The 24,807-nt window shown below is 49.5% G+C and overlaps 1 long non-coding RNA gene across 1 annotated transcript; it reads left to right on the top strand.

The window, feature by feature from the left end:
- The first annotated feature begins 865 nt into the window (after positions 1-865).
- LOC107522609 (uncharacterized) lies at positions 866-2,627 on the top strand. The gene is made up of 2 exons (XR_001601552.2): positions 866-1,072; positions 1,425-2,627. It is a non-coding gene; the product is annotated as an uncharacterized LOC107522609 (long non-coding RNA).
- The last annotated feature ends 22,180 nt before the right edge of the window (positions 2,628-24,807 follow it).

The raw sequence follows: 24,807 nt of genomic DNA, 5'->3' as shown, positions 1-24,807 counted from the left end.
TGGGAATTGGGGCTGTAGGGGGGGGTATAGCCCCTGACTTTCATTCTTCCTGAGAGCAGAATAAAGTGCCTTTTCTCCCTCTCAATGTCCTTCTCCAGCTATTCAATTCTTCACATATATTTATTCAACAAACTTGTAAGCCCACTGGCCCTGACCCCTGCAGAGACACCCATGTCCACAGAGAGAGATCTGTATTTGTGTCTGTGGCAGTTCACTCTCAGAAGGGGCTGCTCCCCCTCTGGGGCTCTTAGGGAGGGAACCCAGAAATGGTGCACAGAGCTGTGTCCCCACAGGCCAGAGGACTTGGGTGGGTGAGTGGGGAGGGGCGTCAAAACGAAAGGTATTCCTAGAGGAAGAATTCTGACCTTAGGACACAGAGCTGGACGGGCCAGGGCTTTTGATGTGTCTGGCTGCTGTTCATGCCACCTCCAGGCTGCTTTCCAGAGTCCTTGAACCCTCAGGACCTGCAAGCAGATGTTCATTAATGGGAGGAGGGAAGGAGGGAAGGGCTTGGCGGGGGGCAGCGTGTTTGCAATCAGTCTGTGGCATCACTGCCGGGGCCCATTGCCCTGGTGCTGAGCCAGTTTGGAGGGGCGGGGGTGGGGAGGGCTGGGAGCAGGCAAGGAGGGGTCTAGTAGGCTGCTTTTAATTATTATGATGGCTTTTTTTATGAGGTGCCCCGAATGCCCAAGGCAGAAAGACGCACGCCTTCACCTCTGCAGGAGCAGTGTTAGGTGAGCATGTTTGGGCAAGGCTAATGAGCTTGGGGGAGGAAAGGACCAAAAATAAGCTGGGGGGGGGGGAGCTGTCAGAGCAGGGGTATGGGAAGGGGAGGCACTCTGTCACACTTTCACTTCCACAGCAAATCTCCACCAATCAGGTGCACGTCTCTGGGTCCTGGGCTGAGATGCTGCCATTTATCCTGATTATCAGGGCTGAGGTGCAGGGAAGCAGCTTGGCACTACCAGGATGCTGAGGGCAGCAGGTAGAGCCACTCCAACATCCACTCCCCCATCATAGGAGCATAGCACCAGCTTCTGGAACCTTCTTTGGATATGCAGGTGTGAACCAGGTGGGTTCCGGCCCCATCTCTGCCCCTTGCCAGTACCTTCTCTTTTGTCCATGGAGATGCACTTCTGGGGGATCACCCTGCTCGGTCCAGCCTGTCTAGGGGGAAAAGACAAAAACTACTACTGGAACCAGGCAGCTGCTCATCTGGTATAGCACAGATGCTAGCATGTATAAGAACCAGGTTCAAGTCCCCAGTACCCAGCTGTAGGGAGGAAGCTTTGTGAGTGGTGCCTCTCTCTCTCTCTCTCTCTCTCTCTCTCCCTCTTTTTATCTCTCTCTGTTTCTTACCTTCTATCAAAAGGGGGGGCACTGGGGCACAGCAATGTTGACTGCAGCTACATTGCTTCCCACAGCCACTGATCCAGGACTAGTTGTGAGATTCCAAGAGGAACTCTTCCAAGGAATGCTTCCACAGACACGGCTCAGCACACGGAGCTAAGTCCTCACATCAGTCCTGCAGAAGATTGCTTTTATTTATTTGCTTATTTCTGCTTCTGAGGATTTCAGCTCTTCTCCACATGCTTGTATCCACCCAGTTCTCTACAAGACCCACCCACACTTCTGGTTGTTTTTTCTGGGCTCCCAGCACCATCCAGGTGAAGAAACAAAAGCTCTTGGCAGAGCTCTGAGAAGGCTCTCACCAGCTTCGTGAGGCCTGGTGCCACACACCCCACTGCTACCCTGGAGACCAAAGTCCCCGCCTCCCTCATCCCTCACTTCCTCCTGGCAAAGAGACAGCACAAGAAAGTCTCTCTCTGCTCAGAGAGCCTGTTTCTCTCCCTTTGCCTCCATTCTTCATAACCAGTGTGGACTGAAATATTCAGTGCTGTCAGGGGAGTGAGTGGTGGTATAGCTGGTAGAGCTCTCATGATGTCCTGCTCAGAGAACTGGGTTCAAGCCCCGTGTCCCCACTACAGAGGAGAAGCTTCATGAATGGTGAAGCAGTGCTGCAGGTGTCTCTTTATCTCGATCTCCCCTCCCCTCTCAAGTTCTCTCTGTCCTATTTTTTAAAGGGGAGGACACTGGAAATGGTGGAGTTGTATGAGCATTGAACCCTAGTGATAACACAAAATAAAAAGAAACCACTATCCAGAATTGTCGGGAAATTGTGAGGATGTGGTGGAGCCTGGCAGGGCTTGACCTGAGGAGTGAGTCTATTCTGTCAGTCTGTCTCTCTACTGAGAGGTTGAGCAAGAAGGGACAGGAGTAACCCCAAATGTTTTCCCGTCTTATCAGACTCCCTGTCTCACAAAGAACCCCACATTCCTGATACTATGGCCTATCTACATAATCATTGTTTTGCCTGAAAGATCCCCACCCATTCCATTCCTTTGATCTATCTTCTTTCTACCCTCAAGATCCTTCCTGCCTGCAGGGTATTATTAATCCTACCAGTTAAAACCCTCACAACAGTTGCTAAGAAAGTTCCTACCTTCCCAGCCCCTTTTGCCTTTCTCCGCCCCTTTCCTAGCCATTTCCGTTTCTGACTTGCCACATCCGGGTCTGCTCTTTAAAAGCCTTGGCTCTCTGATCAATAAAGAATTGCATTGCCTCACCACCATGTGTTTGGTGTCATCTCCCTCACATCACTGAGTGAGTAGCAGCCCAGGCTGGCTCCAGTCGAGTTCTCTCCAACCCAGAGAGTACGTGCCCAGGAAAAGGCAACCCCACACTAGCCTGGCACAGAATGGAGACTTACAGAACTAGAGAATGAGAGCATCCTCACTTGAAAACCCTGATCTATCCTACGTCCCACAGGAAGCTCTCCTGGGTCACAACCATCCTCTCTGCTGTAAGGCTACTTGGAATACCTGGGTGTCAGCTGCTTGTCACATGCCAGTCTCACTAACTAGATGTAATGACCCAGAGAGCAAGGGCTGGGATGGTCACCTTAAAGCCTCCAGCACCCAACATAGTCTGGGGCACTTGGCAGATCCTCAGGAGATGTTTGCTGGGCAGAACTGACCTGACTGAAGTCAGGACCACAGACATTCTGCTGCCATGATAGAGACTCACGTGTTAGTCCCACAGGACAGGTGAAGCAACAGAAGAGATGGAGAGTGAGACAGGCTTCCCAAAGCCAACTGAGCACACAGGACAAAGGCCAGGGACACACAGGTCCAGTGAAGTCAGCCTTCCCCACCAGGAGCCAGCCACTTCTATGCGTCAGAAGCGGCTGGCTGCAGGGGCTCATGTCACTTGTTACCTGTCAGGTAGGGTGAGAGCCCAAGAAAGCAGCAGATAGAAAGTGGTATGAGGGCTGGAGAAACAGCTCACTTGGGTGGGGTGTTGTATTGTCATGTGCATGACCCAGCTTAGAGCCTGGCTCCCACAGCACTGACAGGAGTTTTGGTGCTGTGGTCTCTTTCATTCTCTGCTTCACTGCTTCTATCTTAAAAGAAAGAAAGAAAGAAAGAAAGAAAGAAAGAAAGAAAGAAAGAAAGAAAGAAAGAAAGAAGGAAGGAAAGAAGGAAAGAAGGGTGACTTGAGAGGTTTCAGTGTCAGTTTGTTTGCTACAGGAGGCAGGAAGCAGGGGCACCTCTCTAACCTGCTATCTTAAGCCTGGTCTGGGTTATGAGGAATGGAGGTGGTTTTGTATCAAGGTGTGTTCCCACCAATCAGGTATACAGGGATGCCAGGGGGAAAGAAAGAGAGAGAGAATATCATAGTGTTCTGAGCACTGTTTCATACAAACATGGGAGTTTAAAATATCCAGACAAGATCTGAGAAGATCCCTCACACTTGTGACTTGTCCTGCATGGTGTTCAAGTCCCAGTCCTGGTACCACATGGCACCAAAGGAAGTCCTGGTAGCTGGGTGTCTCTCCTCCTGTATCTCCATCTGAAGGGACCTTGAGATCTTGTTTGGACATTCTAGCAGGTGAGAGCAGCTACTCGTACGTACATAGACCCTCGACCAAAGACCAATCCATCTCTATTTGGGGAAGTTTGTCCTCTTTGACAGAACATGCAGTTTCAGGACAGACTCACATGGAGTGGTGAGGGAAGAAGAGGACACCCGCCCCGCCAGCCAGATCACCCCCACATCCTCTCTATCTGAATGAAAAAGCAGCCTGGGAGCAGTGAAATCACACACGTGTGAGGCTTCAGCCCTGCAAATAAATAAATATCAAAACAAGACAGATATATTATGCAGTCTGGTGCAAGTTGTTTGTTTTTAGAGAAAATAGGAAACATCCAAGAAATGTCACACTTCTGATTCCTTTACGCACTTAGTCAACAAGCAGTCTGCTTTCTCTCTCTCTCTCTCTCTCTCTCTCGCCTTCTCTCTCTCTCTTGCTCTCTCTCCTTTGCCTCTTTTTCTCTCCTGGAAGGTAAAGGCAGGTGTTTGTCAAGGAATAAGCAAAGGAACAATAGCAGTCCATCTCCAGCTTCAAACACTTGTGTCTCCTTCTAGGCAGGGGGATAGTCACAGGCTCCTGCTGCAAGCCTTGGGGGTGAGATGTTGGCCTGACTCTGGAGTCAGGTCCCTCCTTACCCCATTGTAAGCACATGGTGTGTTGACACCCCTGGTGGCTAGACAGTACAGAGTAGGAGATGGAAGAGAGAGCACATGAACACTGAGTGAAGGTTAGATCCAAGGTGGCCAGCTTTGATCAGTTGTTTTGGGGTTCCTAATACATTTTTCATTGTGTTGATTTATTTATTGGATAGAGACAGCCAGAAATCGAGAGGCAAGGGAGAGATAGAGGGACAGAGAGAGAGAGAGAGAGAGAGAGAGAGAGACCTGCAATACTGTTTCACCACTTGCAAAATTTTTTCCATGCAAGTGGGGACTGGGGGCTTGAATCCAGGTCCTTATGCATTATAACATGTGTGCTCAACCAAGTGTGCCACTACCTGGTCTCCTGCCACATTTTCTTCTTTTTTTTTTTTTTTCTATTTTTGTTCTGGTTATTATTATTGCTGTCATCGATGTCGTTGTTGGGTAGGACAGAGAGAAATGGAGAGAGAAGGGGAAGACAGAGGCAGGAGAAAAAGATATATACCTGCATACCTGCTTGTGAAGCGACTCCCCTGCAGGTGGGGAGCCGGAGGTGTGAACCGGGATCCTTACGCTGGTCCTTGCGCTTTGCGCCATGTGCACTTAACTCTCTGCACCACTGCCCAACCCTCAACACATTTTTTCTAAAGAGAACTCAGAAGCCCACATCCTGGATTAGCAGAGGGAGTGTGCTGTGGTTGATTAGTAATGTCTACCACGGAATCACGATTGGGCACTACAAGCACTGACCATGGAGAACTGTGAGCAGCAAGAAAGGAGACTTGGGTTATACCCTACGCTTCGAACATTGGAGGAAAGGAACATGTCATCAGAGTCATTGTGAACAGAGAAACACAACCCTAGCACATTTCTCTTTTATGGTGAGCCATTGTGGAAGGTGGACAGAGGGAAATGGAGACCATGGAGGAAATCACAGTAATGGACTTGAGGTCAGAAATAGGAAAACAGGGTGGGGTAGATAGCATCATGGTTATGCAAAGAGACACTCATGCCCGAGGCACCAAGGTTCAATCTTCCCGCACCACCATAAACCAGAGCTGAGCAGGACTCTAGTAAAAAGAAAGAAGAAAAAGGAAGAAAGGAAGGAAGAAAGAGAAAGAAAAAAGAGCAAAAGAGAGAAAGAAAGAGAGAAAGAGAGAGAAAGAAAGGAAGGAAGAGAGAAAGGAAGAGAGAAAGAAAGGAGAAAACACTGAGGGTGGAGAAGCAAGAAAGTATTTGAGAGGATGACAGAGAAGGTGAGGTTGAAACCTGAGGACTTCACAGCTTTCCAATTATCAGGGTTCAAAAAGGAAAGAAACAGCATAAGGATCCGGGCTCCAGCCCCTGGCTCTCCACCTGCAGGCGAGTCGCTTCACAGGTGGTGAAGCAGGTCTCTCCCCATCTGTGTCTTCCCCTCCTCTCTCCATTTCTCTCTGTCCTATGCAACAACAATGACATCAATAATAACTACAACAATAAAAACAAGTGCAACAAAAGGAAATAAATAAGTAAATTTTTAAAAAAAGGAAAGAAAAGATTGGAAGGAACCCTGTCCTGAGGAAACCGAGAGTACTGAGGTGTCATTGTAAGACCAGGAGAAACAGGCGGAGGAAGAGGTGGGGAAGGGGTGGTGAATGTGTATGTGTGTTGTCTTGGAAGGACACCGGGCTCTGAATACTTTGACAAATGTGTCGGGGTGGTCCAGTGGGCAGTGCAAAGTCCCTGGTCCTCAGATCTGGAAGCACAGTGGTAACACCATCTGGTCTCCAGGAGTGAGTGATGGCGGGGGGGGGGGGGGGGTGGCAGCTGGTCAGGCTGGGGGGGGGGTGCACAGTGACCACCCAACCCTCCGGCAGGATTTTCTGCCCTTAAGCCTGGCCTCACCAGGGTTACTTTCCTCAGTAAGATCTTCCTCCTCTTCTTCCTCCTCTTCTTCCTCCTCTTCTTTCTCCTCCTCTTTGTCTTCCGTCTCTTTCTCCTTCTCTACCTCCTCTTCCTCCTCCTCTACCTCCTTTCTCTTCCTTCTCTTCTTCCTCCTCCTCTTCCTTCTATTATCATTATCATTATTCTGTCAGAGCGCTGCTCAGCTCTAGTTTATGGTGGTGCTGGAGATTAAACTTGAGACTTTAGAACCTCAGACATGAAAGTCTTTTTGCATCACTATCGTGCAAATGCCAGCCCATTTTTTCTTCTAATTTCAAAACTCACGTGTGCTCATTGTAGAAAATTAGATGCTCACTGTTGAGCTTGTTTAATTGCTCAGCATTAAAAAAAAACAGGGATCAAGTCCCATAACCTCACCTCCAGAGAGATGCTGATAAGAGTTGATATATTTATATCAGTCTTTTCCTTCCTTCCTTCCTTCCTTCCTCCCTTCCTTTTCCTGTTGTCTTCTTTATCAAGTCCAGTGGGGAGACCTCTAGGACAGTCTCCTTGGATCTGCAGAAGATAACATGTTGCTGTGGGTCATAAGCCAGGTTCCTGAGGCTTCAGAGCTGCCTCAGCCCCTGGATGGGGGACTCTGTGAGCAGAACTGTTGGGATTCTCACCTGCCTGTTACTTGGTCACGTGAATAACCCAAGAGAGGAACCTTGGTTCTGCCACTACACCAGCTTCACTGTTTAACCTGGACCTCAAGAGAGCTTGGAAACTAGCAGCCTCAGGGCCTCCCTCGGGGATCCATGATCAACGCCCCTGAGTCCCTCCCTGAGCTACAGATCCCACTCCCACCCAGCCTCTGGAGAAAGCCTCTGACTAAGCCTGCTCTGCTGTCCAGCTCAGAGCAAGAACCACGCCCAAGGACAGCATCCAGACGGACTTTTTCATCTGACTTCCCATCAGATGAGAACCTCCACAGTGTGGGGAATTCTGAGCAAGGGAGGAAGGGCCTGGGAATGCAGCTCAGTGCTCCAGGCCTGGGTGGGTCCTGACTCCACCCTTCCCCCAAGTTGTGTGGTCCTCCTGAGCTTGTGCTGGCTGGGAGAGGGAGAAGACTAGACCTTTGGTGGCACTGCAGACTCTCTGTCTGAGGCTTCAAGACTCAGACTCTGGAAGAAGAGGAAGAGGAAAGGAAGTACTGAGAGAGTAAAGAAGGGGCTGGGGAGACAGCATAATGGTTCTGGAAAAGACTTTCATGCCTGAAGCTCTGAGGCTTCAAGTTCAACTCCCAGATTCAGTCCCCTTCTCTCTGGGCTACCTTTCATTCTGCTTTGACCAACTGGGCCTTCTTCCAAAGGCATTTCTACATCCTTTTTCAAAAAAAAAAAAAATGTGTTCACAAACCTGGCATGTGGCTCCAGTCGAAGCAGGCTGGACTGTCTATGCAGCCAGCAACTGCTTTGTCTGCAGCTCTGAGCTGGCGGGGCTGCTCTGAGCATGGCTGCCAGATGGAGGGCACACAGCCTGAGCAGGAGGGAGGACCCTGCCCTGAATCCCTGCATCTCTGTCTCTGAGACTTCACACCCAGGGATGGGATGGCCACTGGTAGAAACTGGTCTTCATGGAGTTGAGCAGAAGTCACCCAGGTTTGAGGAGGGTCTAGTGAAAGCTAACGGAGCCCAGGTCCACACCTGCAGACTGGAAGCACCCCTTGTCAAAGGAACATTGATGCCGCTGTCCCCTTCTGCTTTCGCACCACGTGCAAACTCTGTCTAGGGACCCTCAGAACCCCAGACACAGAGAACAAGCTCTAGGAACCACAGTCTAACTAAGGTGATCAGTGCAATTCCCTGCACAGACACACACATGCCAGGCACAGGGCCTGGTGTCAAAGAATCCAGCATCCCCAAGGGAAATTCAAGAGACCAGCAAAGTACCCCTTAGTGGAGGGGATCATCAGGTCCTGCAGTGGGGGAACTTGTTCCTATGCAGGGTGGCGGGGGTGGGGGGAATGGAGCGGCCACAGGGAGGGCCACACAGCTGGATGTGGGAGCCCCGGAGGAGAGTAAGACTAGGTGGATGGTGCTGTTCTAGAGAGACAAAAAGGAGGTGGGTGGACAGTGGGCTTTGGGGTGGAGCTCCTGATTGAGCCTTGGAATCTTGACCTTGTACAACCTCACACTCCTGTCTAGAAATTGCCTTTGTGGGGAGAATTCAAAGCACAAACACACACACACACACACACACACACACACACACACACACACACACACCTACCAGAGTTGGCTGTTCCTAAAACTGATGTAGTGGTTATTGGATCCCAAAAAAAGTCCAAGAGGGACCTGAGAAGAAAGCATCAAGGCTATGCTATAAGACTCATGCCTGAGGCACCAAAGGTCCCAGGTTCAATCCCCAGCACCACCATAAACCTGAGCTAAGCATGGCTCTAGTGAAAGGGAAAAGATTAAAAAAAAATAAAATAAAATAAAAGAGGAAGATGAGGATTCTCATCTCAACACTTTTGTACCTACAAGTGTTACAAGGCTACAGTGCCTTGTACAGGGCTATAGTGCCAGGGAAGATGGGGCAATGAGGGGTCCCCCTAGGGTCTCTCTCCACCTCTTCTTGTTCCCAAGTGCCTCCTACCCCACCAGGGCCTGCACTGGGCTCCTGCCATCTGCAGTGATTTATAGAACGGGGCTATAATTAATCAACTAGTCAGCCCGGGTGCAGCCATGCTCCCCTGCCCCCATGACCTTCTGCACAGGCCCAGGCAGTGCCGGGCAAGTGGATTAATCATGCCCTTTAAGAAATATTTAAAGGAGGAGCTGGGCCCGGAGCAGTCGTCTTTAATGGACTCCTTTTCAGCAGAGGGTGAGTATGCTAATTAGGAGATAAAACAAACGGGCTGTTTGAAATGCAGATGAGCCAGTGAGAGCGCTGCCCTCCCCTCCCCTCTGGCTGTCTGCGCACAGGGGGTAAATCTTACTTCTCAGGGCCACTCCTTGGCTGCCACATGTAACCACAAAAGATAGAGGCTGCTTCTGAAGCTGAGAGGTGCTAGGTCTTGTGTGCTTCCTTCTTGGCTTGTGTGGTTTAGAGATTTGCTGATTTATTTACTTATTAATGGGGGGGAGAGAGAGAGAAGGAAGGAAGGAAGGAAGGAAGGAAGGAAGGAAGGAAGGAAGGAAGGAAGGAAGGAGAGGTGAACAGAGGTTAGGAGAGATGAGGAAAAGAAAAAAACAGCGCCTCACTCTAGCACATGTGGTGACAGGAATCAAAGGGACTTCATACTTTTAAGCCCAACGCTCTAGCCACAGCACCAACTCATCTCCATTTATTTAGGAACCTAGACTGTGCACCTAGTAGAGTGCATATGTTACCCTGTGCAAGTATCCAGGTTCAAGCCTGCAGTCCCCACCGAAATGGGGAAGCTTCATGAGCCACAAAGCAGGGATACAGGTGTTTCTCTTTCTCTCTTCCCCTCTCTAGCTTTCCCCTCTCAATTTCTCTCTGTCCATATCCAGAGCAAATAAAATAAAATGAAGTGGAGCAAGGCAGGTGAGAATCTCTGTACTGTTTTGGCTGGAGCACCCCCAGCTAGGAAAGGATTGGGGGGTGCCGCTCTGTACCCTCCCCGGACCCTCTCAGGCCCTTACCACATGCAGCAGCAGCGGCCACCCTGCCTCCCTCTGCCCAGCGCCTGTGTCCGGTCTTCCTCCTGCTCCGTCAGACCCCATCTATTCTGTAAACTGCCCACCAAGAAATCAATACCCCCTCCGGGTTCCTAGTCTCCCTTCTCCACAAGCTTGGTCACCTGCACCCACCACCCCCAAATCCAAACACCACTCCAGCCTAGGTTCAAGCTCCCCAACCCCCACCTGCAGGGGAGAAGCTTCAGAAGTGGTGAAACCAGGCTGCAGGTGTCTCTCTTTCTCTCCCTCTATGTCTCTTCTCTCTCTTAATTTCCCTTAGCCCTATCATATTAAAAGGGGGGGGAAAAGTCTTCCAGGAGCAGTGTATTGACCCATCATGCAGGCACCTCACTCCAGAAATAACCCTGGTGGGAAAAAGAAAAAAATCTTGTTGAGATGGGAGCTGGAGAGATAGCTCAGCAGGTAGGGCTCCTGCCTGCCTTGTCAGGCGCATGGCCCATGTTCAAGCCCTGGTACTATGGCAACAGAGGAAGCTTTGGTGCTGTGGTATCTCTCCCTCTATCTCTCACTGTCTCTTTATCTCTCTGTGCCTCTCGACCTGAATAAAAAAGTGAAATCACACATGTGTGAGGCCCTGGTCCCACCCACGATACCCCAAAAGTGTCCTGGGGGGTCTTGCAGAGGAAAGAAGAGGATGGACAGAGGAGCTGACAGGCAGTGACACAACTGGGACAAAAACCTGTGTCCTCCTTCTGGGTCCCCCTCTGAGGGGACCTGCCTGGGGGGCGGGGGTATCGTGCTGCCTCCCAGAGTCAGCGCTGGGGCCACCAGAGCAGTGTGGCTGCAGCTCAGAAGCTGACAAAGCTGGTGAGGGCTGGGGATGCTGCCCACACGTGGACAGAGGCCTTTCCCAAAGGAGGCCCAGGGCAGCAACTCTCTTATTTTTTAGATTTTTTTCTTAGTGATTTGATAATGATGAACAAGACACAGGGGTACAATTCCACACACTTCCCACCACCAGAGTTCCAGGTCTCATCCCCTCCATTGGAAGCTTCCTTACTCTCTGTATCCCTCTGGAAGTATGGACCAAAATTCTTTTTTTTTAAAGAACTTTTTAAAGTATTTTATTTATTTATGAGAAAGGAGGAGGGAGAGAGAGAACCAGACATCACTCTGGTACATGTGCTGCGGGTTACCGAACTCAGGACCTCATGCTTGAGAGTCCAATGCTTTATCCACTGCCACCTCCCGACCACTGGACTGAAATTCTTTATGGGGAGCAGAAGATGGGAGGTCTGGCTTCTGTAATTGCTTCTCCTCGGGACATGGGCATTGGCAGGTGGACCCATACCCTCCAGCTTGTTTCTATCTTTCCCTAGTGGGGCAGGGCTCTGGGGAGGTGGGGCTCCAGGACACATTGGTCAGATTGTCTGCCCAGGGAAGTCAGGATGGAATCATAGTAGCATCTACAGCTTGGTAAATGAAAGGTGGTAAGATATAAAGCAAATTGTTTAATAAACAGGAACCCAAAGGTAGGAATAGAGCATATGAAATTAAAGGTCTTCATGTGGGAAGAAGCTAGGAAGTCTATTTTAGGTATGCTCCAAGGGGTCTATGACTGTAGTAATTTTTGTCTGAGCCTGACAGTTAACATGCAGGTGGACTAAAAGTACTGTCTGGGAAGATGGTGTCAGAGTTGACAGTAGGGCTAGAAAGCTGGATTAGGGCAGAGAGTAGCTCCCAAACATGAGGAAAGTATATTAAGTACCAGTAACTGTAAACCCCATAGATCTGACTTAGGACCCATGTCTATTCATATTTAGCACAGGAACCTGTATAACCTCAGTCCCTGTCAGTCTGAGCTCACAGTCCCTGGTCACAGCTGGGAACTCTTCTGATCCTGAGCCTGAGCTCCTCTGAACACAGAGGTGGAAGAGAGGAAGCTGGCAAGAGGCAGAGCCACCCCTGGTCTCCAGGAGGGTAGCATGCAGCTAGGCATAAAGCTCTTGCTCTGCACAGCTGCTCCTTCCCCCGCCATCAAGAGAGGCCCCTGGGTGCCTGGCATGCCCCCCACTTCCAGGGGGCTTCCACAGGGACAGTAAGCAGTTTCCACTAATGTCCCCTTTCCAGGAGGCCCAGCAGTGGGGTCATGTGGAAAGCCAGCCAGAGCATCACAGATATGGCTACTCCACCAGAGACAGAGACAGCAGGGGAGTGGAAATGTGGGCCAGTGAGAGGATGTCTGGAGACCCTGTTAACTGGGGAGCTTAGACAACCCTCTGAGAGGGCAGTCACATAAGCACGTGTGTCTACCAGACTGTAGTTGGGGGCGAAAACACAGGCCTGGAGCTACCAGTGTGGGACCTGCTGCTTTATTTATTTGCTTTGTTTTTGTTACTGGGGCTTCATGCCTGTGCGATTCTATCACTCTTGGCAGACTTTTCTTCCTCTCCAAATAGAAGGGAAGAGAAAGAGAGGGAAAGAGAGTTACAAGAAAGACACCATAACACTGCTCCACCACTCATGAAACTTCCTCTTTGCACAGAGAGAGAAAGAAAGGGAGAGAGAGGGAGAGTGAGAGATAGGAAGAAAGAAAGAGAAAAGGGGATGAGGAGGGAAAAGCAGAGGAAGAAAAGGGAGTGGGGAGGGGAGGGAAGGGAAGGGAAGGGAAGGGAAGGGAAGGGAAGGGAAGGGAAGGGAAGGGAAGGGAAGGGAAGGTAGGCCATGGAGCTGGTTTATTGCACCAAAGTCAAAGACTCTGGGGTGCAGGGAAGGTTTAGGTCCTGGAACATGATGGTGGAGGAGGACCTAGGTGAGGGGTTAGACTGTTATGTGGAAAACTGAGAAATGTCACACATGTACCAGCTACTATATTTTACTGCCGACTGTAAACCATTAATCCCCCAATAAAGAAAAAAATAATATGAAAGACAACTACAGGACGGCTTCACTCATGTGGAATCTAGAGAACTGATATATACAAACTTGCAAAAAAAAAAAAAAACCTGTGTCTAAGACTTGTGAGAACTCTGTTTCTTTGGGAGGCTGGGGACACAGAACTCTGGTGAAGGGTGTGGTGTGCAACTATATTCCCTGTAATCTTACAACCTTGTAACCTACTATTAACAGTAAACTTGAAAAAGAAAAAAGGCCATCACCAAGGGCAGCTTCCTCATAGAGCCTCTCTCTCTCTCTCTCTCTCTCTCTCTCCTCAAAGACCGCAAACCCCAGGGCCTGGCTCTATCTCCTGGTGTCTTGGCAGGTGAAGCATACACTTTGCCAGGTGAGAGGACCTGGGGCTGAGTGCCTGGCCACCACCTAGGAGCACCTGCACAGGGGAGCTTCTGGGTCAGTGGAGCCGTGCTGCAGTATCTATCTCTTTATCTGTCTCTCTCTCTTATATTTTTTATAAATGATTTAATAATGATTAACAAGATTGTAGGATAACAGGAGTATAATTCCATACAGTTCTCACCACCAGAGTTCCATGTCCCACCCCTCCCATTGGAAGCTTCCCTAATCTTTATCCCTCTGGGAGCATGGACCCAAGATCATTATGGGGTGTAGAAGGTGGAAGGTCTGGCTTCTGTAATTGCTTCCCTGCTGAACATGGGTGTTGACAGGTGGATCCATACTCCCAACCTGTCTCTTTCCCTAGAGGGGCAGGGTTCTGGGGAATCAGAGCTCCAGGACACATTGGTGGGGTTGTCTATCCAGGAAAATCTGGTTGGCATCATGGTAGCATCTGAAACCTGGTGGCTGAAAAGAGAGTTATCATATAAAGCCAAACAAATTGTTGACTAATCATGAACCTAAAGGCTGGAATAGTCCAGATGAAGAGTTGGGGGTGGGGGTGGGGTCTCCATTTTGGAGATAGCTAGTAGGCCTATTTTAGTTATATTCCAAAGGGCCTGTGGCTGTACTATTTTTTTTTCTTTTCTTTTTTTTTTTTTCCTGAGCCTGAAATCTGATATGCAGGTGGATCCAAGTTATTGTCTGGGGAGATGATGTCATGGCAGCAGAAAGGACCAAAAACCTGGATCAGGGAAGAGAGTAGCTCCCAAATATGGGAAAGGAGTATAAATATTGTTGACTGTAAACACCATCGATTTGATGTGATCTGGGGCCCATATTCAGCTTAGGAGCCTATGTAACCTCTGCATCCCTGTAGATCTGAGCTCACATTCTGTGGTCATGAGTAGGAACGTTCCAAGCTGCCCCAATATCAGGACCCATCTTCCTCAGGTGTAGCATATAGTATGTTGCCCAGTCTCCCTTCAGAGGATGGAACATTCTCTACCATTGTTGATCCACATTGAGGGCAAGGTCCTATGAAGGCCCACAAAGGGGTCTATTGTGTTGTTCCTGATAGAGATGACAGGTAACAATGGAGAGAGGGTTTTATTCGAGGTCTAGGCCCATCATGTCTGTTTGGGAATTTCAAGATTCCCCGAATAGGGCCCCAGCCCCCAGCCTGTTTTTCTCTTTCCCTAGTGGGAAAGAGTTCTGGGGAGGTGAGGTTCCAGGACACATTGGTGAGGTCGTCTGCTCAGGGAGGTCACATTGGCATCATGGTAGCATCTGCAACTTGGTGACTGAATGGCAATAAAATATAAAGCAGGAAAAATTGTTCATCATTCTCTTAGCTTAAAAAAAAAAGGTAGTTGAAATTGTACAGGCTAAGGCCCCAGCGAAACTCCTAGTAGTAAGAAAAAAAAAGGGGGGGGGTCGAACGGTTGCGCAGCTGGGGTCGATTCACAGGCAGTGAAGCAAGTCTGCAGGTGTCTATCTTGCTCTCCCCCTCTCTGTCTTCCCCTCCTCTCTCCATTTCTCTCTGTCCTACCCAACAACGACATCAATAACAACAACAATAATAACTACAACAATAAAACAACAAGGGCAACAAAAGGGAAAATAAATAAGTATTTAAGAAAACAAAAATAAAAACAAGAGTAGCAGGCGTCTGCCCTCCCCTCAGATGCTCTCTGGGTGCTGTAGGATTCTGTGCTTCAGGCTCCTGGGCTGTGGGGTGCTGGGAAGGCTGGTTCCCATCTGCTAATGGCTCCACAAGGGCAGGGTGTCTGCATGTGACTCCCTTCCGTTCACCTCCAGCTCTGGTCCTCAGCCCCATCTCTCCCTGATGAATGGCCAGGCTGGGGTACAGAAGGGGGGGGTGTCTGTGGGGTGCTGCAGGGAGCAGTGTCGGGCCTTGTTCTGCTTGACACCGTTATTAATTGCCAGGCCGAGAAGATAAACAGCTTGCTAATTAAATTTGCAGATGTTGCTAAATCAGGAGGTGTGCTGATGGTTCGGTTGCCAGAAGATGGAATGGTCCCACTCCGGACCTTGGAGAGGTCAGCCAGGTGATGGGGCTGCATGAGGTGGGGGATTACTAATGCCAGGGTTTGCTCACCAGCTACTCTGTGCTGGACACCCAGAGACTGGGAACTCGGGCCCTGGAATGAGTGGGGCTGGAACTCCAAGCTGCCCCTTTAGCTCTGACCCTCTCATCTTCACAAGCTGGAAGCCCCATGGTGGTGGGCTCAAGAGGGCCAGAGAGCTTTTTCTGGTGCAGGGGGAGGCCTAGGTATTAATTCCTGCTGCCCCCACATAGAGCTGCCTGCAGAAGCCTATTTGGGGGTTGGGGATAGACAAGAGATCTGGGCTTTGAGCAGCTGATAGATGTGGATACTGGAGCTCTGGCTGCTGTTTGCAGTGGGGTATGTGTTCAGAGGGCTGGAGAGGGAGAGCTGCTGGGCTAGGAGGCTGGGGTCACAGAGGGCTGATCCATTCCACAAAGCATGGGTCCAGCCAGGCTAGAAATTTCTGTAGAGAGGCCAGGTGGTGGCACACCTGGTTGAGCACACATGTTACAATGCACAAGGACCTAGGTTCGAGCTCCCGGTCCCCATGTGTAGGGGGAGAAGCTTTGTGAGTGGTGAAGCAGGCCTGCAGGTGTCTCTATCCCTCTCTCCCTCTCTTGATTTCTGACTATTTAACAAATAAAGATCATAAAATATAATAATAAGGAGGAAGTTCTGAAGACAGGACGGTGGTAGCCCATAGGGGTTACAGAGTGCATGCGTGTGAGAATCTTGCGGGGGGTGGGGTAGGGGTGTCTGAGGGTTGAGTGTGCTGGAAGGTGTCTGAGGGAGCTTGGAGGTTACAGATCCTTGGCCTGTCTGGGTCAGAATCTTAGGGTTTTGGGACTCGGTGTGGCTTACGTGAGAATCGCACATGGAGGTCTGAGCATCCAGCACTTGAGTGAGGATATGGTGTTTGGGAATACGGGCTGTGGAATCCAGAGATCTATGGAAGTCAGGAGAGCTGAAGTCTCACACAGTCTTGGAAGTCTTTCCTTTTTTCTTCTTTCTTTCCTTCCATTCCTTCCTTCCTTCCTTCCTTCCTTCCTTCCTTTCTTTCTTCCTTCTTTCTTTTTCACCAGAGACCTTCTCAGCTCTGTCTTTTGGTGGTGTTAAGGATCAAACCTGGGACCTCAGAGCCTCAAGCATGAAAGTCTTTTTGCAGAACCACTATGCTATCTCCCCAGTCCAGTCTAGGGAGTCTCTATACTGGGGAGTGAAGGCAGAAGGTGGAAGCACAACGTGGGCCAATAGCACCACCTAGTGTGATTTCCTCCACACTGCAGGCAGAAGGCGGCGAAGCAGCCTTTCGCAAGCTGGGCTCTGGGATGCTGGGCTGGAGAGAGGCCATTGAGAAGAAACTCTAAGTTTATAGACAGCACCTGCCCTGGAGTGAGAGGGCAGTGGTGTGTTTGCTGAACATAAAGAACTATATCTTTTTTTTTTTTTTGCCTCCAGGGTTATCACTGGGGCTCGGTGCCTGCACCACAAATCCACTGCTCCTGGAGGCTATTTTTTCCCCTTTTGTTGCCCATGTTTTATCGTTGTTGTGGTTATTATTATTGTTGTCATTGATGTCATTGTTGTTGGATAGGACAGAGAGAAATGGAGAGAGGAGGGGAAGACAGAGGTGGAGAGAAAGATAGACACCTGCAGACCTGCTTCACCGCTGGTGAAGCGACCCCCCGCTGGTGGGGAACAGGGGGCTTGACCCGGATCCTTACGCCTGTCCTTGCACTTTGCACCATGTGTGCTTAACCAGCTGCGCTACCTCCCGACCCCCAAGAATTGTATTTTAAGGGGCCGGGTGGTGGCATACCTGGTTGAGCACACATATTGTAATGCTCAAGGACCCCGGTTTGAGCCCCAGGTCCCCACCTACGGGGGGATAGCTTTGTGAGTGGGGAAGCAGTATTGCAGGTGTCTCTCTCTCTCTCTCTCTCTCCCTCTGTACCACCCCGTCCCCTCTCTATTTCTGGCTGTCTCTATCCAATAAATAAGTGAAGATACTTTTAAAAATAAAAAATATATATCTTCAAAGGTAAGTAGGCTTTCTTTTTTGGGGGGGAGAAGGGTGGGTAGTGGTATACCTGGATAAGCACACATTACCAGGCGCAAGGACCCAGGTTTGAGTCCCCACTCCCCACTAGCTGGGGTAGAGCACTTCACAAGTGATGAAGCAGGTCTGCAAGTGTCTCTCTTTTTCCCTCCCTCTATCTTCCCCTCTCATCTCAATTTCTCTCTGTTCTATTAAATAAAAGAAAAAGCATTCCTCGTCAGATGGATGAGGTAAATAGTCAATGGTATTTATATACTTTCCTCATGTTTAGGAGCTACTCTGTGTCCTAATCCAGCTTTCTAGCCCTATTCTCAACTCGGACACCATCTTCCCAGACAATATTTTTAGTCTACCTGTGTGTTAATTATCAGGCTCAGGAAAAAATTACTAAACCCATGGACCATATGGGACATACCTAAAGTAGACTTCCCAGCTTCTTCCCTCATGAAGCCCCTAGTTTCCTCGGCTCTATTTATACCTACTGGTTTCTGCTTATTAAACATTTTCCTGCTTTATATCTTACCACTTTTCGGTCACCAAGCTGCAGATCTTACCATGACTCCATCCTGAATTCCCTGGGCAGATGACCTCACCAATGTGTCCTGGAACCTTACCTCCCCAGAGCCGTGCCCCACCTGAGAAAGATAGAAGCAGGCTGGGGTTACGGATCCATCTGCCAACACCCATATCCAGTGGAGAAGCAGTTACAGAAGCCAGAGTTCTCACCTTCTGCACCCCATAAAGATCTTTAGCCCATACTCGAGAGGGATAAAGAACAGGGAAGCTTCCAATGTAGGGGATGGGACATGGAATTCTGGTGGTGGGAATTTAATGTAATTGTACCCCCGTTATCTTACAATCTTGTTAATCATTATTAAATCACTAAGGGGGGAAAAGTGGCCACTGGGAGCTGTGGCTTTGTAGTGCTGGCACCAAGCCCCAGTGATAATCCTGGTGGCAGTAAAAAAAAGTTTTCCTATGAAGACATTTGCACGCTCATATTCATAGCTGTATCATCACAGTAGCCAAAACATGGGCACAACCTAGAGCAGACAGATGACTGGATAAAAAAGTTACGGGACATAGACTTCAGAGAATCCTATTTTGCAATTAAAAGACATGATCTTATGCCCTTTGCTTTTCTTAAGCCCAGAGTCCATATCAGTGTTGAGAGCATGGGGAAGTCAGAAGGATCCCTTTATTTCTGTTGGGTTTGTCACTGCTTTGTTTGACACGAATTTCTTTTTTTAAAAAAAAATTTTTGTATTATCTTTATTTATTGGATAGAGACAGCCAGAAATCCAGAGGGAAAGGGGAGAGAGAGGGAGAGAGAAAGGGAGAGACTTGCAGCCCAGCCCTGCTTCACCACTCACAAAGTTTCCCCCTGCAGGTGGGGACCTGGGGCTTGAACCCTGGTTCTTGCACACTGTAACATGTGCACTCAACCAAGTGCACCACCACCCAGCCCCTGTTTGACATGAATTTCAAAGGACATGCGTTCAGATGTATGGTTTCTAAATTTGTTCTTTATTAGTCGTGCAGTTAGGGAAAAGGCTCGGAGGATAGATTGCCGAGGTTCTCTGGACCTCATCTATTATGGCAAGAGCCCAAGAAAGAGACCCAGGTCAAGACTCCTGTTTGCTCAAGCCCCTCTTCTTCATAACCCTCCTCACGTCATGCCCAACCCCACTTTGCACTGGCCAGATGGAGAAAACTCCTTCCTCTTCATATAGTGCAAGAAAAACAGCAAAAAAGGAACCTGTGAGTCTGTTCCACATGTGCAAATTCAGTGAGAATAAAGCACACCAGTGTGCGTCCTGGCACCATGGAGACAAAATGGGCTCTCCGGAACCCTCTGTGTCCTGAATTTCTCTTGACATCAGGTTTGTTTGTTTGATTGTTTTTTCTTGTTGGGGTGGGGCATTTCACAAAAGCAGTTTCAAGTGTCAGCCATGTCTGCAAATATTTTAATTTCTTATTTCTTTATTATTTAGAGACAGGGCAGGCAGAGAGACCAGTACTTCCCTCAGTGCAGTGGGGTTGGGCTCAAGCCTGAGTCGCACAGGAAGGGGAGCTCACTATTCTCCCTCCCTTTTGTTTTTATCTGATTTTATTATTATTATTATACTGATGTGATACAATGGTTTGCAGGATCATAGGGGTGCAACTCACACTGCAGCCACTACCAAGTTTTGTCCCCCACCAGCCTCCCTATCCCCTGTGACCTCTATAATCCCCACAAAGACTTAGAGATAGTTTGCATATCTGAATGTTTCCTTACACAAAAAAGGGGGGCAGGCAGTGGTGCACCTGGTTAAGCTCACACACTACAGTGTTCAAGGACCCGGGTTTGAGACCCTGTCCCCACCTGCAGGGGGAAAGCTTCATGAGTGGTGAAGCAGGGCTGCAGGTGTCTCTCTGTCTCTCTATCTTTCTATCTCCCTCTCCCCTCTCAATTTCTCTCTGTCTCTATCCAGTAATGAATAAATAAAAAATATTTTTAAAGGGGGAGATAGGAAATAAAACAAAGAGCTGCAGATACTACATAGGAGGCAGTTGGCAGTGGTGACAAGGTCACAAGTGAGTGGCCATGCCCTCAGACCCCACTGAGAGAAGGACTGTGAACTGGAGCCAAGAACAGACACAAAGAACAGGAAAGGGGAGCGGGAGTCAGCTTTCCCTCTGCCCCATGGAGGCCACTAGTCTCCCCAGCCCCAAGTCCTCTTATAAGGAACACGGGGCTGGCTGGGGGGGGGGGGGGGCACATGTCTGGTTCCTGTGATTTGAATCTCAAATGTCTCTTTAAGATCCTCAGCAGACTTCCAGCCACCAAGTTTCAGACGCTACTATAATCCCATCCTGACTTCCCTGGGCAGACGACCTCACCAATGTGTTCTGGAACTGCCCTTCCCCAGAGCCCTGCCCCACTTAGGAAAGATAGAGACAGGCTGGGGCTGTGGATCCACCTACTAATGCTTATGTCCAGTGGAGAAGCAATTATAGAAGCCAGACCTTCCACCTTCTGCACCACAAGAAGGATTTTTGGTCCATATTTCCAAAGAGGGAAACACTAGAGGAAGAGCTAGGCAGTGGCACACCTGGTTAAGTGCACATATCACATTGATTTAAGGCTCCGGGTTCCTGGGGGTCGGGTGGTAGTGCAGCGGGTTAAGCGCACATGGCGTCATGTGAAGCAGGTCTGCAGGTGTCTATCTTTCTCTCCCCCCCGTCTCCCCCTCCTCTCTCCATTTCTCTCTGTCCTAGCCAACAATGACAATACCAACAACAACAACAACAATAAAGCAACAAGGGCAAAAAAAGGGAAAATAAATATTATAAAAAAAAAAAAGACTCAGGTTCCTGTTCCCACCTACAGGGGGAAAGCTTTGGGAGTGGTGAAGCAGGGCTGTAGGAGTTTCTCTCCCTCTCAATCTTTCCCTCCTCTCTCAATTTCTCTTTGTCTCTATCCAATAATAAGTAAGTAAAATAAAGATTAAAAATTAGGGAGTCAGGTGGTAGCGCAGCGGGTTAAGCGCACATGGTGCAAAGCACAAGGACCAGCATAAGGATCCCAGTTGGAGCCCCCGGCTCCCCACCTGCAGGGGAGTCGCTTCACAAGTGGTGAAGCAGGTCTGCAGGTGTCTATTTTTCTCTCTCCCTCTCTGTTTTCCCCTCCTCTCTCCATTTCTCTCTGTCCTACCCAACAATGACAACAACAATAAAAAAACAAAAAGGGCAACAAAAGGGAATACATATTTTTTTAAATGATTAAAAATTTTTTTAAATGTTAGAGGAAGGTCACCAGAGGGCTCTGAACCCCAAATCCATCAAGACCTGGAACTTTTGTGACAAGAAACCTTTGTTTTTACACCATCACTGAGAAGGAAGATGTTCTGGAGACTATAAGAAGGCCGGTGCTATTTCTCTCACCTGAGAAGGAAGGGGAGAAAGGATGGTGTGACAGGACGGTATGTCTGAGAGCTCTACTCGGCCTGTGCAAAGGAGAGGAGTCCAGAATCCCACCGCAAGAGTCGCCTCTCTGAAGGGGAGCTCTACCCCCCCCTTTTAGTTTCCAATGTTTTCTTATCTTCAATGGCCGAGGATGGGTGGGACATAATAATAAACCAAGCCAGCATTAGTCGTAGTGCCTCAGTGGGAGTCATGTGAGCAGAGTTTTCTCAACAGAACCATCCCCTCTGAGATGGGTTTGACAGTGGAGGAAGGAAGGCTTGAGCGAGCCAGGTCACCCTCAGAGTGGGGGCAGTAGAAGGCTGCAGGTTAGCTATCAGGCCCAGGCAACAATTACTAGTCATGGGCCACATGGAATATGCCTACAGTAGACTTCCTAGCTTCTTCCCACACAAAGACCCCTAGTTTCATCGGCTGTTTCTATCGACTGCTTCCTAAACAACATCGGCTCTGTTTCTACCGACTGCTTTACTAAACAACTTTTTCCTGCTTTACATCTTAGCACCTTTCAGACACCAAGTTGCAGATGCTACTATGATTCTATCTTGACTTCCCTGGGCAGATAACCTCACCCATGTGTCTTGGAACCTCCCCTCGACAGAGCCCTGCCCCACTAGGGAAAGATAGAAACAGGCTGGGAGGAGTCTGGTGGTAGCACAGCGGGTTAAGTGCATGTGGCGCAAAGCGCAAGGACCGGCATAAGGATCCCGGTTTGAGCCCGGCTCCCCACCTGTAGGGGGGTCACTTCACAGGCAGTGAAGCAGGTCTGCAGGTGTCTATCTTTCTCTCTCCCTCTCTGTCTTCTCTCTCCATTTCTCTCTGTCCTATCTAACAATGACAACATCAATAACAACAATAATTACAACAACAATAAAAAACAAGGGCACTGGGTGAGGGTATAGCATAATGGTTATGCAAAGAGACTTTGATGCCTGAGGCTCTCAAGTTCCAGGTTCAATCCCCCACACTGCCATAAGCCAGAGCTGAGCAGTGCTCTGGTCAAAAAACAAAAACAAAAACAAAACCAAGGGCAACAAAAGGGAAAATAAATGTTAAAAAAAAGAAAAGAAACAGGCTGGGGGTGTGCATCCACCTGCCAACACCCATGTCTAGTGGAGAAGCAGTTACAGAAGCCAGAACTCTCACCTTCTGCACCCCATAAAGGTCTTTGGCCCATACTCCCAGAGGGATAAAGAATAGAGAAGCTTCCAATGGAGGGGATGGGACATGGAACTCTGGTGGTGGGAACTGTGTGGAATTGTATCCTTGTTATCTTACAATCTTGTTAACCATTATTAAATCACTAATAAAAAAATTTTAAAGGGGGGCTGGGTGGTAGCACAGCGGGTTAAACACACATGGCGTGAAACACAAGGACCCGATTGGCGCAAGGACCTGACTGGCTCAAGGATCCCAATTGGAGCCCCTGGCTCCCCACCTTCACGAGCAGTGAAGCAGGTCTGCAGGTGTCTTTTTCTCCCCCTCTCTGTCTCCCCTCCTCTCTCGATTTTTCTCTGTCTTATCCAACAATAACAACAGCAATAACAACAATCACGATAGCAACAAGGGCAACAAAGTGGAAAAAATGACCTCCAGGAGCAGTGCATTCATAGTGCAGGCACGGAGCCCCAGCGATAACCCTGAAGGCAAAAAAACAAAAAAGATTAAAGAGGCAGGTAGGAGGCCGGCACCTCTCTAGCAGGTGGCAATGCCAGCAGGTGGCCATGCAGGGCCAGCAGGTGGCAGTGCAGGTGGCAGTGCAGGGCTGTTCATGTGCAGCCCTGGCGACCTGGACCTGGGGAATCTGAGGGTCCGAGTGGTTTGTGCTCATTCTGCACCAGGGGCAGCTGCGTGTACTGAGTCAGAAGACAGACTGTTGGTGTCGGGCAGTGGCACACCTGGTAGACCACACAGACCACAATGCACAAGGACCAGGGTTCAAGCCCCCAGTCCCCATCTGTAAGGGGTGAAGTTTCAAAGGTACTGAAGCAGTGCCTTTAATTTATCCAAAATAAATTAAAACAGTATTTTAAAGAAAACAGATTTGCTGTGTTGCAAAAGTCCTGGTACACTTCCTGGGACACACCTCCGTCACCTGTAGACCTGGGGTTGGACTCCCACACCAGAGCCAATCAGTCCATCCTTGGAAAGAGCAGTTCCTTTAGTCTGTGCTGGAACCCTCTGGGGGTTTTTCAGCGCCTGCCAGACTTTGGGCGCCCTCTGCTGGCCATATTGGGAAAGACATGTTGGTGGGTAGTTCAGGATCTCGGGAGAGTGAGTCAGTCCCCAAGATCTGAGGAGGAGGGGGTGGCTCTCCTTCCCTAGACAAGGATGAGTAAGGAAAGAAATAGACATTTCAACCCTACCATCACCTGCACAATCCAGCTCCTGAGACAGAGGTCTGTCCTCTCCTGACACCTCTGTCCTCTGTCTCTACACTCCCCAGCAATGTACACACTGGTTTGCAAAACTACTCCATCTGGGGGCTCCCCAGCCCTATTTCCAGCCTCAGGACCAACCATCAGTCAGCTGGGCCCTTGGGACCCATTGATCAACATTCTGTTCTCCAGCAAGGCCACTAATGAAAGGAAAGGGATTTGAAAAACCCAGTCAGTAGGTCTGGGATATTCTATGCCTGGGAAGGGTGGTCTGGGGCACTGGTCAGAAGGGGGTGGGCGTGAGACTTGGCATGGCACACACCTAGCAGCATCTCATTGGGAGAAGCGAGGACTGATGGGAAGGTCTCTTTTGCTTAAGCAGAAGGGCTGGAGCACTTCTAGGGAGCACTAGCTGTGTGCTGAGCACCCACTAGGCACTGACACCTCTCCCTCCCCCTCCCTGCCAGGGCAGCAGCACTTGGAGTCAGTCTCACTGATGAGTTAATGCAGTTCAGCTCCCGGCTTGGGCCAGTTCACTCCTGGCTGCCTGACTCTGTAGCCAGCACCCCACCACTCCCTGCAGGTCCTACCCCCTACCCTCAGCCTCCTCAGCCCTTCTCCTGAGGGCATTCAGACCCTGCACTGCCTGGAATCCCACATTCCCAGGGACTCCCTTGCTGCTCAGTCCTGATCTCCATGCTCCCAGACCCACCCATGTCCCAGCTCTCACAGGACACACCTCTCTCATAGACAGACAGGATCAAAGTCCCTTCCAGCTCTGAACTGACACAAAGATCCCCCCACTTCTCTCCCCACTCCTCCAGCTGTCCCCCAGCCCCACCCCTAGGGCTCTGCTGTCTCTCCCCAGCCCCTCATCTGTGAACTGGCATTTTAACAACCCTAGGATGGGCTCAGCAGGCTTGATGGCC

The sequence above is a fragment of the Erinaceus europaeus genome, chromosome 18 (assembly GCF_950295315.1).
Source record: "Erinaceus europaeus chromosome 18, mEriEur2.1, whole genome shotgun sequence".
Taxonomy (NCBI): Eukaryota; Metazoa; Chordata; class Mammalia; order Eulipotyphla; family Erinaceidae; genus Erinaceus; species Erinaceus europaeus.
The sequence above is the reverse complement of the archived record's forward strand: the minus strand, read 5'-3'. Positions and strand labels throughout refer to the sequence as shown.